The sequence below is a fragment of the Petaurus breviceps genome, unplaced genomic scaffold, assembly GCF_028583685.1.
Source record: "Petaurus breviceps papuanus isolate PSGF00001 unplaced genomic scaffold, PetGlider_PUasm1.0 91133, whole genome shotgun sequence".
NCBI classification, from domain to species: domain Eukaryota; kingdom Metazoa; phylum Chordata; class Mammalia; order Diprotodontia; family Petauridae; genus Petaurus; species Petaurus breviceps.
This window is the reverse complement of record NW_027187419.1, coordinates 83,887,639-83,903,471: the sequence shown is the minus strand read 5'-3', so window position 1 is coordinate 83,903,471 and position 15,833 is coordinate 83,887,639. Positions and strand designations below refer to the sequence as shown.

The window sequence follows — 15,833 nt, the reverse complement described above, 5'->3', positions numbered from 1 at the left end:
GTCACAAGTTTTTCTTTTCCAAATGTACCTACATGTAGTACTGTATAATACTACTATCCTTTATGCCAGTGTCACTATTACTTTTTTCCCTAATGAAAGAGTTCCAGAAATGTATTTAAAGGACAGACAAAAAGAAAAACAAATGAGGATTTTTTTCCATCTCTGTTTACTAAGAGAATAGAAAGAATGTATACAAATTGGGTGTCCTGAATCTCCTTCCAAGTCATGTCATTGTTATCCAAGAAGCCATGGGATCATCTGGCCTCTGGTGTTTCATCCTGTATGCCTCTATCTCCTCTTCTGTAGGCTCTTGGGCTTCATATATGCTATTGTAGAGCCTCTTTCTCTTACTGCACGATCTTCTTGTAATGGAGGAGGCAGGTCTGCTCAGCATTTAATGCATTTTTCAGTTTTTTATGTTTCTTTTTTCTTTTCCCTCACTGTCTAAACTACTCTTCCTGTGTTTCTTTTTCACTTTCCTGTTTCTCTTGGTGAAGCTCCATCAGAGTTTTTGGTCTGCTCATTTGCTCTTCTCCCACAGCATTATCAAGAATATGTTAATCTGTGTTAGTAATTTCCTTCCATGTTCTCCACTACAAAGAGTGACAGCACTTGTACTCCCATTTACCTTCTTTCCAATAGGACCCCCAGTTATGTGTATAATTGCTGATCTTGACATCTTCCCTATATTTAAGAGCAGGCAAAAGTTCATTCTTGCCCTTTGATGTCTTGAATAAAATTTCATATAGTCTTCTGTTTGAGCTAACACAGTATCTGAGGTCAGGGGAAGGAGGGAGTACATCCAGGTTTTCTTGACTTCCATACTTCTCTAGGATGCTTTCTTTCTGTTGTTCTTTGACATCTTCTTTCCTAGGGTGGCTAGGTGGCACAGTGAATAGAGCACCAGCCCTGGAGTCAGGAGGATCTGAGTTCAAATCCGGCCTCAGACACTTAACACAAAAAATGGCCGTGTGACCTTCGGCAAGTCACAACTCCAATTGCCCTCCAAAAAGCAAAAAAAAAAAAAACCCAAAAAAACTTCTTTCTTGACTTTAAATAATTTATACAGCAACTCCAGTTTTGTTGGATCTGCATGGAAACACACTTTAGACTCTTTGTTATAAGCCTCCCAGGCAAACAACTGTATTTGTGCAATTAAAATTGTATCTCCAATGTGTCAAAATTGTCTCCTGTACTTAATCAGGACTCCTTCCTGAATTGATACAAGGATTATCTCTGATTACTCTTGTTTTTGGATCCTAGTAGACGGAATTGGGATCTAAATTTCACAAATATTTAGCAATGTCTTCTTGAACACTGTTATAGTTTCTTTCCCTCGGATAATTTGGTTCTTCTCTCCACTGATATTTTGGGGAATTAACTTTATTCACTAACTTTCCTGAGGCTAATTTTTTCTGTAGCTTTTGAGCATTTCAGTGTATATTTAGCCAGATCAACTTTAGCATATTCTTCTACAATCTTCATGTTCTTCTAAGCTGAAGTTGTATATATTCATTTGCAATATTTTGTAGCCATAATATTCACTTTTTCATCCCCCTTATGCCATTCTTCAGATGAACTATACTCTTTTTGTTTCTCAGGTTGGGGTCTCTGATGCTTTTGTGTGGGTCTTTTTGCTGGAGCTATATACCATGAAGATTGATATCTTTTCCTTCCTCATCTGCTTCAGCTGGGGCATTTGGCTCTTCCAAGCCATGTCACTTGATCTTCAGGGAGGGGGTGCGGTTCTAGGTTATCAGGCAGTGTCACTGCTTCCTGGGAAGCCCTGAGAGGAGATTCCACCAATCCTGACCCTGACCCAGACATGCTTCTACAGTAGCTAAGTCTTGTGTGCTTCTGTGGGTCTCCCACAAGCCACCAGAACTGACTTGTCTTAAAAAGACAGTGACATGTTTACCTCACCATTGCTTGTAATAAGAAGTAAGATGGGTCATGCTTTTATTTTTCTTCATCTCTTCAGACTTCACATATCTTTTTATCTGTTTTTGTCTTAATTGTGATGAAATGTTAAATGAAGCATAATTATATTTTAAAAATAGATTTTTTTTACTAAATATAAATTTCATATGTTACCATTTAAGATTGGTGATAATAATATCTCCTGATTTTTATCCATGGCTTTTATTGTGGGCTATATGTCTAGAAGATCTTGTAATTCCTTCATCTACTGATGCATCAAAAGCTTCTTTGGGCTTCATATGCTATCCTGCATCAGTTTGTCTCTGAATTGATAATAAAGATTTAAAAAATTGTTTCATTGTCATTCAACTTTTTATTTTTGCTAATAGCATCAAACTTTTGATTTTTATTTGAAAACTTTATAAATTGTAATCAAGAGAAATAGCAACATGTTTGAGACCATTTATCAAAGGATCAGTTCTTTTTGTGAAAGAATGGTCTGTGAAATAAATATTTTATTTTTTTAAAAGTACATTTAGAGTTGTAATAAAGAAGAAACTGAGTGGCAAAGACATGTTAGGCTAGGTATCAGAATTGTTGCAATTTGATATTCTTACCGTAAGTCCTAGGTCTGATCCATAGCTTTTGAAATTCAGAAACTTGATTTTTATCACTTTACTTCAGAGTAATTAGGTTCTGGGGAAATTATTTATATGACTTAAATCCACAAGAAAGAAGTTGATAAACCACAATACTAATTAATTAATTTATAGTGTACTATATAACTTTTGATTGCCCAGTATAATTATATTTTAATTATATTTCCTATCTAAGTTACTAGTTTCTGGTATATTGGCTCAAAAATTTTGTGGGAGAAAGAGGTTGTGTTGCTTTAGTCACCCAGGGAGAAAAAGAGATAGCTCACCAGTTGGGGTGTGTATGTGTATATGTGTGTATATATACACAGAGACATGCACATATGTATATGTACAATCAACTTTTTTGTAATCAATAGTTTATAATTCCATCTTACCCATCACCAGAATTAAGGTGGCTATTATTATTGCTTCTCACTTCCATACTCATATTCCTGCAATTGTGTTGCTTCTTTAACAAGTCAGTCCTGATTGGCAAATATGAATAATGATTCTATTCATAGGACTGTTATTTAATACTATAGGTTTCAAAAGAAATAGATTGTGCAATCTCTGCCCTCCAGGTATATTTATAGCATATTTGGGGAGGAAATGACAAAGCAGTATATAAATATATATGATACTCTCAGACTCTGACACTTTCATAGTTCTCTGATTTCACTAATTTGGAAGTTAACTCCAACAATGCAGCTCACAACCTGTCATTGCCTGCCCATCTCATGCAACTCTTGCTCATGTTCTCATGTCAATTCAGTAAAGAAGGGCTACCTAAGGAAATGGGGATCTTCCTTTACTGTCCTTCCTCATTCTTATCTTGTAGCCAGTGTCTCTCCTCTTCATATCATGCATTTTCCTGATGAAATCCTTTTTTCTTTTCTTTCTTTGAAGTTCCTTATTGGTTATACTTTTGCCACCTGCTTAAACCCACCACTGTGCCTCTCCACTGGGATTTTTTTTTTAAGTAATCGGGGTTAAGTAACTTGCTCAAGGTTACACAGCCAGGTGTTTCTGGGTGGGTGCTAAATGTCTGAGCCCGGGATTCAATCTCCAGGTCATCCTGACACTGGAGCAGGTGCTCTTACTCGCTGTGCTACTTGGCTGCCCCACCACTGGGATTTTTTAATTCAAATTTTCAATATATTAATTTTTTAAGGACCCTTGTGTTCCATGTCTCAAAGCCATACAGCATCAGCCAAATGTTGGTATTAAAAGCATAAAAGCTTTGTTTCTGGGAGAAGCTAGACATCATTAAGGAAGCTTTGAAATTTCCTGTGAGCAATGTAGCCTCTTCTCTTTCTGTTTAATTCTGGACCAAACTTGTTCATTTGCACTGTCTGTTCCAGATATACTTGGTTGGGGTAGACATCCCCCTAAATCACTGATGGGTTTGAGGCCTATCAATTACCTTCAACCTGGTTTATCCTGTCAGCTGAGATGGTTTTACTGGACTGGCTGCTGAAGTGAAAGTTGGATAACATTAAAGAAAATTATGACAATTTGACAACATACAAAAATTTATAGGATGTAAACAAAGCAGTACTTAGGGGAAAATTTACATATCTAATTGCTTTCAGTAATAAAGTAGAGAAAAATCAGATCAATGAATTGGGCATGCTACTAAAAAAAACTAGAGAAAGAACAAATTAAAAATCCTCAAACACCAAATTGGAAATCCTGAAAATCAAAGGAGAGAGTAATAAAATTGAAAATGAGAAACCCATTGAACTAATAAAAAAGGGGCTTTATGAAAAAAAAACAATAAAATAGATAAACTATTGGTTAATTTGATTTAGAAGTAAAGAAGAAAATCAAATCACCAGTATCAAAAATGAAAGGGATGATTTCTCCACCAATGAAGAGGAAACAAAGACAATTGTTAGGAGCTATTTTGCCCAATTATATGTCAATAAATTTGACAAACTAAATGAAATGAATGAATATTTACAAAAAATATAAATTACCCAGATGAACAGAAGAAGAAATAAAATACTTAACAAAACCTTAGAAAAAGAAATTGAACAAGCCATCAATGAACTTCCTAAGAAAAAATCCCCAGGACCAGATCGATTTGCAAATGAATTCTACCAAAGATTTAAAGAAAAATTAATTCCAATTATATATACATGATTTGGAAAACTAGGCAAAGGAGTCGTGCCAAATTTCTTTTACAACACAAATATGGTGCTGATACCTAAATCAGGAAAAGCCAAAGCAGCAAAAGAAAATTATAGACCACTTTCCCTAATGAATATTGATGCAAAAATTTTAAATAAAATACTAAGAAAGAGATTACAGAAATATATCACAGGGATCATACATAGTGACCAGATGGGATTTGTACCAGGCATGAAGGGCTCGTTCAGTATTAGTAAAACTATCAGCATAATTGACCATATCAATAATAAAACCAACAGAAATCATATGATTTTCTCAATAGATAAAGAAAAAATCTTTGACAAAATATAGTACCATTCCTATTAAAAACACTAAAGAGCATAAGAATAGATGGAGTATACCCTAAAATGATAAGTAATGGGGAGAGGGGTATGGCTAGGTGGCCCAGTGATTATAGCACTGGCCCTGGAGTCAGGAGGACCTGAGTTCAAATCTGGCCTCAGACACTTAACACTTAACTAGTCATGTGACCTTGGGCAAGTCATTTAACCCCAATTGCCTTCCAAAAAGCAAAAAAAAAAAAAAAAAGTAATGTTTATCAAAAGCTGTGAACAAGCATTATCTGTAATGGGAAGAAACTAGATACCTTCCCAATAAGATCAGGATGAAGTAAGGGTGCCCATTGTCACCTCTATTATTTAATATTGTACTGGAAATGCTAGATATAGCAATAAGAGAAGAAAAAGTTAAAGGAACTAGAATAGTCGGTGAGGAAATGTTCACTCTTCTCAGATTATATCATAGTATACTTGGAGAATACTACAGAATCAACTAAAAACTAGGTGAGATAATTAACAATTTTAGCAAAGTTGCAGGATATAAAATAAACCCAATATAAATTAACAGCATTTCTACATATTACTAACAAAGTTCAGCTGCAAGAGATAGAGAAATTCAATTTTAAAACAACTGTGCACAATATAAAATATTTGGGAGCCTACCTGCCAAGACAAACTTAGGAACTATATGAACACATTTACATAACATTTTTCACACAAATAAAGTCATAGCTATACAATTAGAAAAATAATAATTACTCATGGGTAGACCAAACCAATATAATAAAAATGACAGTTCTGAATTAATCTATTCAGTGCCATATCAGTCAAATTATCAAAAATTATTTTATATACCTAGAAAAAATAAAAAATTCATCTGGCAGAACAAAAACTCAAAGATATCAAGGGAATCAATTTTAAAAATGCAAAAAAAGGTGGTCTAACTGCACCAGATCTCAAACTGTATTATAATGCAGTAATTATTAAAACAATCCAGTACTGGCTAAGAGACAGAGTGGTGGGTCAGTGGAATAGATTAGGTACAAATTACATTATAGTCTTCTCTCACCCAGGTCCAACAGTTTCCCCACTGACATTTTGCTTTGTCTTTGGCATTTGTGGGCTGAGAAGTCTGGAAACTGACACAGCTGCCAGTGATTCAGTACCACAAAAGTAAGATTCTATGGTCTGAGTCTTTTTATGCTTTTTGCTCATTTTCCCAGTCAATTACGTGACTTTTTAACTCTGTTAAAGCATGACTCTGCTTCCAGTCTGGAGGTGTACTGTCCCAAGCTTCAGGGGTTTTGTGCAGCTGTTTTAAGAGATGCTTCTAGGGATCTGTACATTTTCAGTTCTCCCAAGGTTGTATGATCAAAGGAGAGGCATTTACTCCTCTCCCAGCCTGTACTCTGATCTGTGAGTGACCACAAGGCCTCTTTTGTGCCTTGGAACTGTGAGGAAGATTCCCTCTGCATTGCTGCCACAACCTCCACCATGCTAGTGCTCCTCCTCACCCTGGAACTGCCACCCAGATCCAAGTGTGGGCAAAGCAAGAGCATCCCATCTCAGTGCCAGGAAAGAGATCCCTGCAATCCCCCTCTTATCAGCTGCCTTATCTCCCCACCATCTGTGGTCAGAGACCTCAGAAAGCAGGTCCTGCTATTGTCACCACTACTGCCACCACCCCGGGGCTGGGGCTAGACCATGCTCCTCTCTCATTGAGATCCAACAGACTTTTCTTACTAACCTTCTAAGTTGTCTTTGGACTTAGTGGGTTGAGAAGTCTGGAAACTGCCAAAGCTGCCAGTGATTCAGTCCCCTGAGGCCTGCTCCCTGTTTGCTGGGGCCCTGTCTGTGCTGGCATGTTTTATGCTGTACTGTGTTCCTCTCTCAGTCTGGTGCAACAGACCTTTCCTGTCTACCTTCCAGGTTGTCTTGGGCTGGAAATTTGTTTCACTCTGTCATTTTGTGGGTTCTGCTGCTCTAGAATTTGTTCAGAGTCATTTTTTACAGGTATTTGGAGGGGTATGGGGGAAAACTCGAGCAAGTCCCTGCTTTTTCTCCACCATCTTGACTCCACCCTCCCAAATAAAACTTAAAAAAAATTGATACCCTCTCTTTTTAAAAGAGTACGTTGAAGGTAATGCAAGTAAAGGAAGAATTCTCTGTGCCACTATTCCAGAGCCCTTTCAGCTATATTTTCTACTCAGGGTCTCAGGGGAACTTTTCTAGTGTCTTTTTCTAGTGCTATTCACTCAAGTCTCAGCCAATTATGTTTCCTCCCTGTGATAGTAATGGCAATTAAAGATTCCCCTGTATTGGCTTGGTTTTCAAATTGATTGTGTTAAAACCCAGAGTTTGTTAATCCCACCTGTGGGATGGACTTGTTGATGTGAAAAGAAAGTCCTGAACTGGGAGGAGCTGGTGACATAGATTTGGAGAGACAAGAGAGAGGTGGAAGACCTTTTTGGAAGCAGCACCTCGTGGAGAGAGAGAGAGACTAAGAGAATTGCTGGTGGCGCTTTGAATTGCCCTGGACTTTTGAGACCTGCCCCCTGAGCTGCCAAGGACTGAGGAGACATGGCTGTTTTGCTGGTACTTTGTCTGTCTGTTTTGATGTTCTTTTGCCAGATTTGTCCACTGGTGAAAGACAGTCCTGTTGTTGAAGAAGTCCTGGAACCTGGCTTTTGGTTAAGAAGCCCTGAGACTGTCCTGCAGACAGAGAGTGAATACTGTCCACTGGTGAAGGACAGTGCTGTTGTTGCAGGGGTCTGGAGACTGTCCTGCAGACAGAGTGAGTACTGTCCACTGGTGAAGGACAGTGCTGTTGTTGCAGGGGTCTGGAGACTGTCCTGTAGACAGAGTGAATACTGTCCACTGGTGAAGGACAGTGCTGTTGTTGCAGGGGTCTGGGAGCCTTTCTGTTGGTTCAGAAGCCCTGAAGAAGGATTTTCTTGTTGTATGTTTACAGAAATCCTGGGAGAGGGCTTTGCTAATGTGTTCAGGGGTTCTAGGACTGTTCTACAGACAGAGGATAAATTCATGAAGGGATTGGCAATGTATCTTATGGCCTTGCTAAGCCTTGTCTCCCCAGGAACTAAGATTGCTGAGAACTTGCCTCCTGTCAAGATGAAGAAAAGACCTCCATTTGGGTATTAAGTGCTGTGTTTAAACTTGATGTAACTCTGGGGTAGATTCAATTGTGATCCAGGGGTGGGGAACTTTTGACCTTATTGTGCTCTGTGATTGACAAATGAAGGTACTTTACTTATGTTTGGAAACTAATCTCCATTTGAGAAGAGGGGCTTTGTGGTGGACTTAATTAAGGTATAGCCTAGGGGTGGAGAAGTATTTAGAACAGAGACTTTGTAATTGATTGAATGTTTGGAAGGTCCTGGGGTGGGGTAGTCCTTGGAGATTATTTAATCACATTTAGTAAATGCTGTACTTGGAATGATGTCATGTTTTGATCTTCTCTGTTCTTGGTTGGTCACTGAATAAAATGGAGAGCACCTATGCTGGTATTCTGAACCTTGGGAAGTTGCCTTTCCTTGGTATTACATTACACTCCCCTCTGTCACAAACGACTAGCACCCCAGCCCCATTCAACCAGTTAACATATCAGTTAACTTTTACAAAGAGATATTTGAAGATAGAGCAAAAACAAAAGTTATAAACATTTCCCCCCAAAATCTCAGGGCCCTTTTCTCTCCTATATAATCTCAGTCTCTGAGGAGAGGGGTCTTTTACAGTTTTGACATGGCCCGGGTCCCATCATATTCCATGTAACAAGACTGCTCTGCTCTGGGTTCACTCTCCTGGAGCTCAGCAGATACCTATGCCCCTAAAGGCTATCGGGGGTACTCTGAAGTTTAGAGTGATCTTTACTCTCTTTGGTTTGAGCTCTCACCAGTTGAGTTCTCCTCACTGCTAGTCAGTGAATAGCTAACACTCAAGTTCCATTTATCTGCTTAAATTCAATTATCTTTTACAAAGAAATATTTACTTTGAAGAAGTTTGAGGTATCCTGGTAGCACAATAAGAGAGCATTATACCCAGAGTCAGGAAAATCTGAGTTCAAATTCAACCATGAACACTTAGTGTGACCCTGGGCACATCACTTAACCTCCCTGTGCCCCAGTTTTCTCATTTGTAAAATGAGGATAATAATAGCACCTACATTCCAAAATTGTTATGAGGATCAAATGAGATAATATTTCTAAAGCACTTTGCAGACCTTAAAGTACTATGTAAATGCTGCTATTATAGTGAGAACAAAAGTATGAACACTTTTACTAGCTGTGTGATGTTGGGCAAGTCACTTAACCCCAATTGCCCTCCAAAAATAAAAAAAAAGCATAAATATTTTTCTTTAATACTTTGGGTACACTTTCACTTCAGCCTCTGGGGAGGATGGTCTCAAACTTCACACAGTTCCATATTAAGTTCATGTTCAAATGCAGCATTACTGCATTGTCTCATCAGCTACTGCTGGGCTAGTTCCCAGAGGTCATTGTTGAGGATCATTCCTTGCTCCTGGAGAATTGATGCTGGGCTGGATGCAGAACCCAGTATAAAGCAGGACTCCTGAATCATAGATTCCTAGAGACTTGTTCTCCTGACCTTTTAAGATTTAAAAGGTTGGAGCCTCCAAATTAATCTCTTTCACCTAAGATGAAAAAACAAATGCGGAGGCAGCAAAAAAACACTGATTTTAACAGGGCTGCACATCAGCCTTAGGGAGGAAAAGGCCCAAGACCTCTCCCCTTACAGTATTATCTATTGCTGGATGCCATCAGCCAGCAAATCAAATCAAGAACAGATACCTCAAGAGAACAACTAAAGAGAATGGCTGACACTAATTTAAGGCTTTTTGAAGACATTTCTGGTTCTGGTTCCGTAACTGCAGACAATCAAGTAGATGGTTGTCCCTCATGTGGTTGGCAGACCTGAATCAGGAACAATGTCTGAACAAGCTCTACAGTCTGTAGAGATAAGGTACTTCCATTTTATTTTATTGTGACTCTCCTGGAAGTAGGCTCTTATAGTTCCAACGCAATATTCATAGCACCAATGGTGATCGCCAACATGCTGGCATAATTCTGAAGTGCAAAATGTAACAGACTCTCCATGTAGAAGACAGAAGCAAAAAACATTTACTCAGACACTAGAAACCCAAATCCCAACACCAGGAAACCGAATCCACCATAGCAACAAAGAAGTTAATAGACCATAGCACAGCAGAGAGCCACACCATCCTTTAGCCTTCCCACAAACACTCACAAGCATAACTGTCTCCTTGGGTACATCCTCTCCTCCCTCCAGCTCTAATTATTCTGACTCCCAACTTCCTGTGGGCTCTGCTCTACCCTTCAGCAAGCTTCTTCCACCACAGGTTCTATGTGATTACATTCATCCCCTATTAGGGGACAGGGAAGGTCTTCAAATTCCCATTACCATTACAGCTCTCCAACCTCTTCTATGTAGGAAAACACTATAAAGTGTTCTATACATGTGCCAGTTCTTTGTTCTACATAGCCATATACAAGAATAAGAAAACAGTCTTTTTAAAAGTAAAAATAAAAAGTTAAACTCTGAAAATTAATAATAAAAAAGATTTTAAAAATATAACATCAGTGTGGTAAAGACTAGTGGTCTTGAGTATATAGAATATTTCTAGTCTTGATGGATTCCAACCACAAACCATTTAATTATGCAGGGGATAAGTTTCCTTATAATACTTGTATCATCTACCTCACAGGATTATTGTAAGAAAAACACTTTGTGAACAGTAATGCACCATATAAACTTGAATTTTTTTAAGTTACCATAACTGATCGCTAACCTGTGCCTCAATTCCCCCTTTTCTCTTTCTGTGGAAAATATATTAAATACATAAAATCCATAGGATTTGAGAGTATAAAGTAAAATGCATCCTTCCTAGTTAAAGCTGAAAAGGGAATTTTATTATAGCAAAATGTACTATCTGGATTAGATTTAGACCAGTACATTTGAATTAACATTTATAATGTCACATGAATTTTCATATGACAAGGGCTCTAATTTAATAACTCATCCACAAGATATTTCTGCTTGCAGATCAGTATTGTGGTATTCCCAAAGCCAGTTAATTTATATTATTCTCTTATTTCTCTTCAATTGTGGAACCAACTCATTGGATCTAGGTACTGATGGAACAGCAGCCAACATATAAGAGTCTGGATAATAAGGCATTCTTTATTTTCTTTCCTGCATGGATTGTAAGGATAGACTCTTGTGAGTAATTCTGGATCTTATTTAAGAAGCTCTTCAAGGTTGATGGAAGCAGCTAAAACATTAATATTCTTCTGGTGTGAGGTAGTGTTACATAGTGGGTAGATAACTTGCTTTAAAGTCAGAAAGACCAGAATTTAAATCCTCCCTCTGTCACACACTGGCTGGGTTGCCCTGATCAAGTCATTTGACCTCTTAAAACCCTCCAGTGGTGGGGTACCTGTGGCCTTGAGGCCACATGTGGCTCTAGATCTAGGTTCTCAGGTGTAGCCCTTTGCATCCAGACTTCACAGAACAAATCCCAATGGGTCACACTTGAGGACCTAGAGGGCCATATGTGGCCTCACGGCCTCAGGTTCCCCACCCCTGCCCTAAGCAACACTCTGAGACTATAAGCTGCAAAGCGTGTGTTAACCTATGTTGATATTGGGAATTTCCTCATGGATACCAAAGTAATCACTGATCTAGATCCCTTCTCCAAATTCAAACTTCTGGTGATGCTATTTGGCTGTAAGTTATGGAACATGATAGTCTCTGAAGAATTAAAGTTAGAGGTCACTCAACAAGCACTTGAAGAAGTGTGTGGTGTGTGTGGGAGTAGCCTAAAGCATGTTAACCAAGAAAAATTACAAAGAAGAAGGAACATGAAGCATTTTTTAAAAGAGATTTATATGACCAGAGAAGGAAGTAGGTCTGTCTTTTAAGGCAAAGGAGAACATGCGGCTCCACTGCTATCCATTTAATGTCAAGAGATGTGGGAAAGGTCCCCAACATCCTGGATAGGTTCCCTCCCAGTGGAGTATCTACAAGAGGAATAGACAAGGCCTTATAGTTCAGAATGAAAAAAATGTAGATACGTACCGTGGGTGGAACTTTTCATTTCAATGAGATCACAGATTCATCCAAGTTTCAACATATTACTTGTTATCAAAGCATCCTTAAGAGGTTTCTCAATAATATAAATTATAACCTTAGACTTGGAAGAGATCTTAAAGGTCTTCTAATCAAACCCCATACACTATGTTTCCTTAAAGTGATGATTTTTAAGGTGATGATTTTTTAAACCATAAACTTATCCATAAACTAAGTAACAGTTTTTCTGAGTTAATGTATTATGAATTTTAAGTTTAGAGGTAACTGGCTCTTCCTCAGTTTATTAGAAGAGATTCTATGAATTCATCTTCAGAGAAGATGGAAGAATATGGAACTAAGAACTGTATAAAAATGTCTAACCATATAAACAGACCTCTGCTATTTTTGCTCGTCTCTAGAGAAGTGCCCTAGAGTGATTGTGTGAGATCAAATATTTTTAAATGTTTTAAACTCTGTAGCAGCTCTGTAATCATTAACTTTACATTAAAATGTTTCCCCAGCCCTCTAGCACTTTAAAAACATCAAACATTACATATCAAAATGCTTTTCCTAAACCCAAGTGACTAAGAAAACACATCTAACTATATAGTATATGTAAATATGAATATTTTAAAAAATTGAATTGATCTAAAATGGCCAACACAATAAAATTCATAAATGATTTTGAAATGTTATATAGTATAAACATGGAATAACTTCTAAAAAAGATCTAAAATATTTAATATTTAAAATTTTCCATTCATGTAGTAGTTGTTTATTTAGATTTAGGAACCAAATTATTCGAACCACAGGCCAAAGTGATTTTATAAAATTTTTCAATAGTGAATATAAAATTAAATTGTGATGAGGCAGTAGACTAGAGAACCTGAATTTAGTCTCTACCCTTAATTAATAATAATAATGATAGTGGTAACTAGCATTTACAAAGCACTTACTAATGTGCCAGGCACTGTGCTAAGTACTTCACAATTATTACCTCATTTCGGTCTCACAATAACCCTAGGAGGTAAGAGCTATTATCATCCCCATTTTACAGATGAGGAAACAAAGGCAAACAGAAGTTAAGTGACTTGCTCACAGTTATACAGTTAAGAAGTGTCTGAGGCCCAATTTGGACTCTGTTCTTCCTGACTCCAGGTATTGTGCTCTATCCACTGAGCCACCTAGCACAAATTAATTTTTTTCTATTTTTTTATTTTTTGCTTTTTGTGGGGGAGGGGGGCAGGGCAATTGGGGTTAAGTGACTTGCCCAAGGTCACATGGCTAGTTTTGTGTTATGTCTGAGGTCGAATTTCAACTCAGGTTCTCCTGACTCCAGGGCTGGTGTTCTGTTCACTGTGGCACCTAGCTGCCCCGACTTACCACAAATTTAGAGTTAGGGTTAGGGTTGGGGTAAATGTCCCCCAAACTCACCAGGTTTGAGACCCATTGGTTATCCTCAATTTGATTTATCCCATCTGTAGAGATAGTTTTACCAAGGTGTGGTCACTGCACATACTGTAGCTTCTTGGAGTCACAGGTGAGAGCTGAATGCCAGGCAGACACCAAAGGTAGATGAGCAGCCCTGAAAAGGACTGGGCAAGTCTTCACACCTTCAGAGGTACTAATCCTCCATGAACACCCCATATATCCCATGCTGTTACTACATGTGTACAAAATCCTCTAGAGTAGAGATGTCAAACGCACAGTCACATATGGCCTGCAAAACTCTGGAGTATGGCCAGGACCAGGGAAACACTTTAAAAGAGTTAACAAACTAAATAAAAATACAATAAAACTAGAGAATATTATATTTTAAAACTAAGTCAATATACAGCCTGCAGGGATGCTGACTCTGCTGCTCTGGAAGCAGTACAAAAACCAATGTGGCTGCCCAAGATTATTGATGGGAAATATCCAGATTCTTGTCCTGCCCTCCCAGTTCCAGTGGCATAGTCTTTGTTACTATCAATTAAGAAAGATGAAATAGTATCTCAGTGGATGATTCGAACTGGTCAGTCAGAGCAAAGTAGGTTTGCATTCAGACTTTTGCCAGGGGAGATTGCAAGCCTGCAATTAATCCAGTTACTGGTAAACTTAAATTAAAACCTAGCAAGAATTTGTTTGGAGTTTTGCTAGAATACAATCATAACATTGTTTAGCACTTTAAATGCTCTTCTGTTATGAAGAGAAACAAGTTGACATAATTGTTACAGTCTGGTTTTGGAGTCAGGAAGAGATGGATTGAAGTCCCACTTCTGAGATTGTGTGATCCAGGGCAAGTCACATAACCTTTTGCTGTAATGCCCTAAGGCTCCAAGATGCAGGGGAGGAGCTCATCTATGTTTAACAGAGGTTCCCAAATGCCCCTCCCCCCACAGGAATGATGAAGCAGGGTGTGGCAGTAGTTGAATGCAATTGTAGGGTGCTGAATAAAAATAAGGGGGTGGTGGAAGCATAAGGAAAGAAGAGAATTTTGAAAATCCAAATTTTGAAAAAAAATTTTGAAAAGCATGTTTCAACTGTTGTATAACAGAGTTAAAGTCATAGTGATTACATTATTTTTCCAAATAAACACACAAAATTAAAGTTATAACCAGTGGTCAGGTCTGCTGACGTGTCTTAACAAGCAAGTGTTGGTAGATGCGCATGTCACACATTATTGGGAAATCCAGCATGCATTGGCAAGAATATGTGTGTGTAATGATTTGTTTACAATCTGATACTATATGGTTACATGATACAATATTGCATCATCAAAATTTCAGTGCAGGAAAAAAACCTACACATTTACAAAAAAAATATTAAATTTAAGAAGCATCATTTCAAAAAATATCATAATTTTTGAAATGATGGAAAATTTTAAAAACTGTTAAAGGGTTAAAGATTTGCAGGGGGCACTGAGTAATTATTTTTTTGAAAAGGGGGGTGGTAGGCCAAAAGTGTTTGAGAAACTCTGAATTGGAGGGAGTCCTTTATGAGAAGCTCCCTTCACTGATGAAATTACAAGTCACTGATGAAATTACAAGTCCAGTTTAAAAAAAAAAATGCTGTTCCAGAGTGCTTTTTCACATTATTCCATTTATTTTTTTCACAGGAGCCTTTGAGGTAGATAATACAATTATCATTATCTCCATTTTACTAAGGAAGGAGACCTTTGTTTAAGTTCTGTGCCCAAGATCACATAGCCAATAAGTGGTAAAACTGGGTCTCAAAACCCACTAGCTGTCCAGACCAACATTTAAATGATTACTACGTGCTGAACACTAAGCTAAATTCCTGAGGAGACACAGAATTAAGGGAAGACATGATTCATAGTCTTGTGGAGATCACAGTTTACCAGTTTAGGTATTTTTCTGCCCCAAGAATCTGAAAAGAGTGGAGCAACTCAAAAATTGTGCCACCCCAAGAATTGTTACTAAATTCTGCTGAAGGAGAGGAGGAAGGTAGTGGGCTTTTGCGAGAAAGTTAGCTGAATATAAGATGGTCTTTCAGTATTGTTGAGAGCCTAAGACTGAGTCACTCCCTTACCAAAGAACCTATATAATCATGTTAGCAGCATGCTATATTGGTAGCATGGGCAGGTTTAGCTGCATAAAGTGGGCTATACACATTTCTGTTGTTCTATGTCACTAGGCAGAGTTTACAGGATTGGTAGGTCAGCTTGAGGAGTAGGTGC

At 38.0% G+C, this 15,833-nt stretch overlaps 1 protein-coding gene and 1 pseudogene across 3 annotated transcripts in view; one reads left to right on the top strand and one right to left on the bottom strand.

The window, feature by feature from the left end:
* The window catches only part of CCDC148 (coiled-coil domain containing 148), a 288,487-nt gene that overhangs the window by 56,590 nt on the left and 216,064 nt on the right, over positions 1-15,833 (top strand). The gene's annotated exons all lie outside the window — the stretch shown is intronic.
* LOC138154788 (pre-mRNA-splicing factor SLU7 pseudogene) lies at positions 193-1,827 on the bottom strand (annotated as a pseudogene).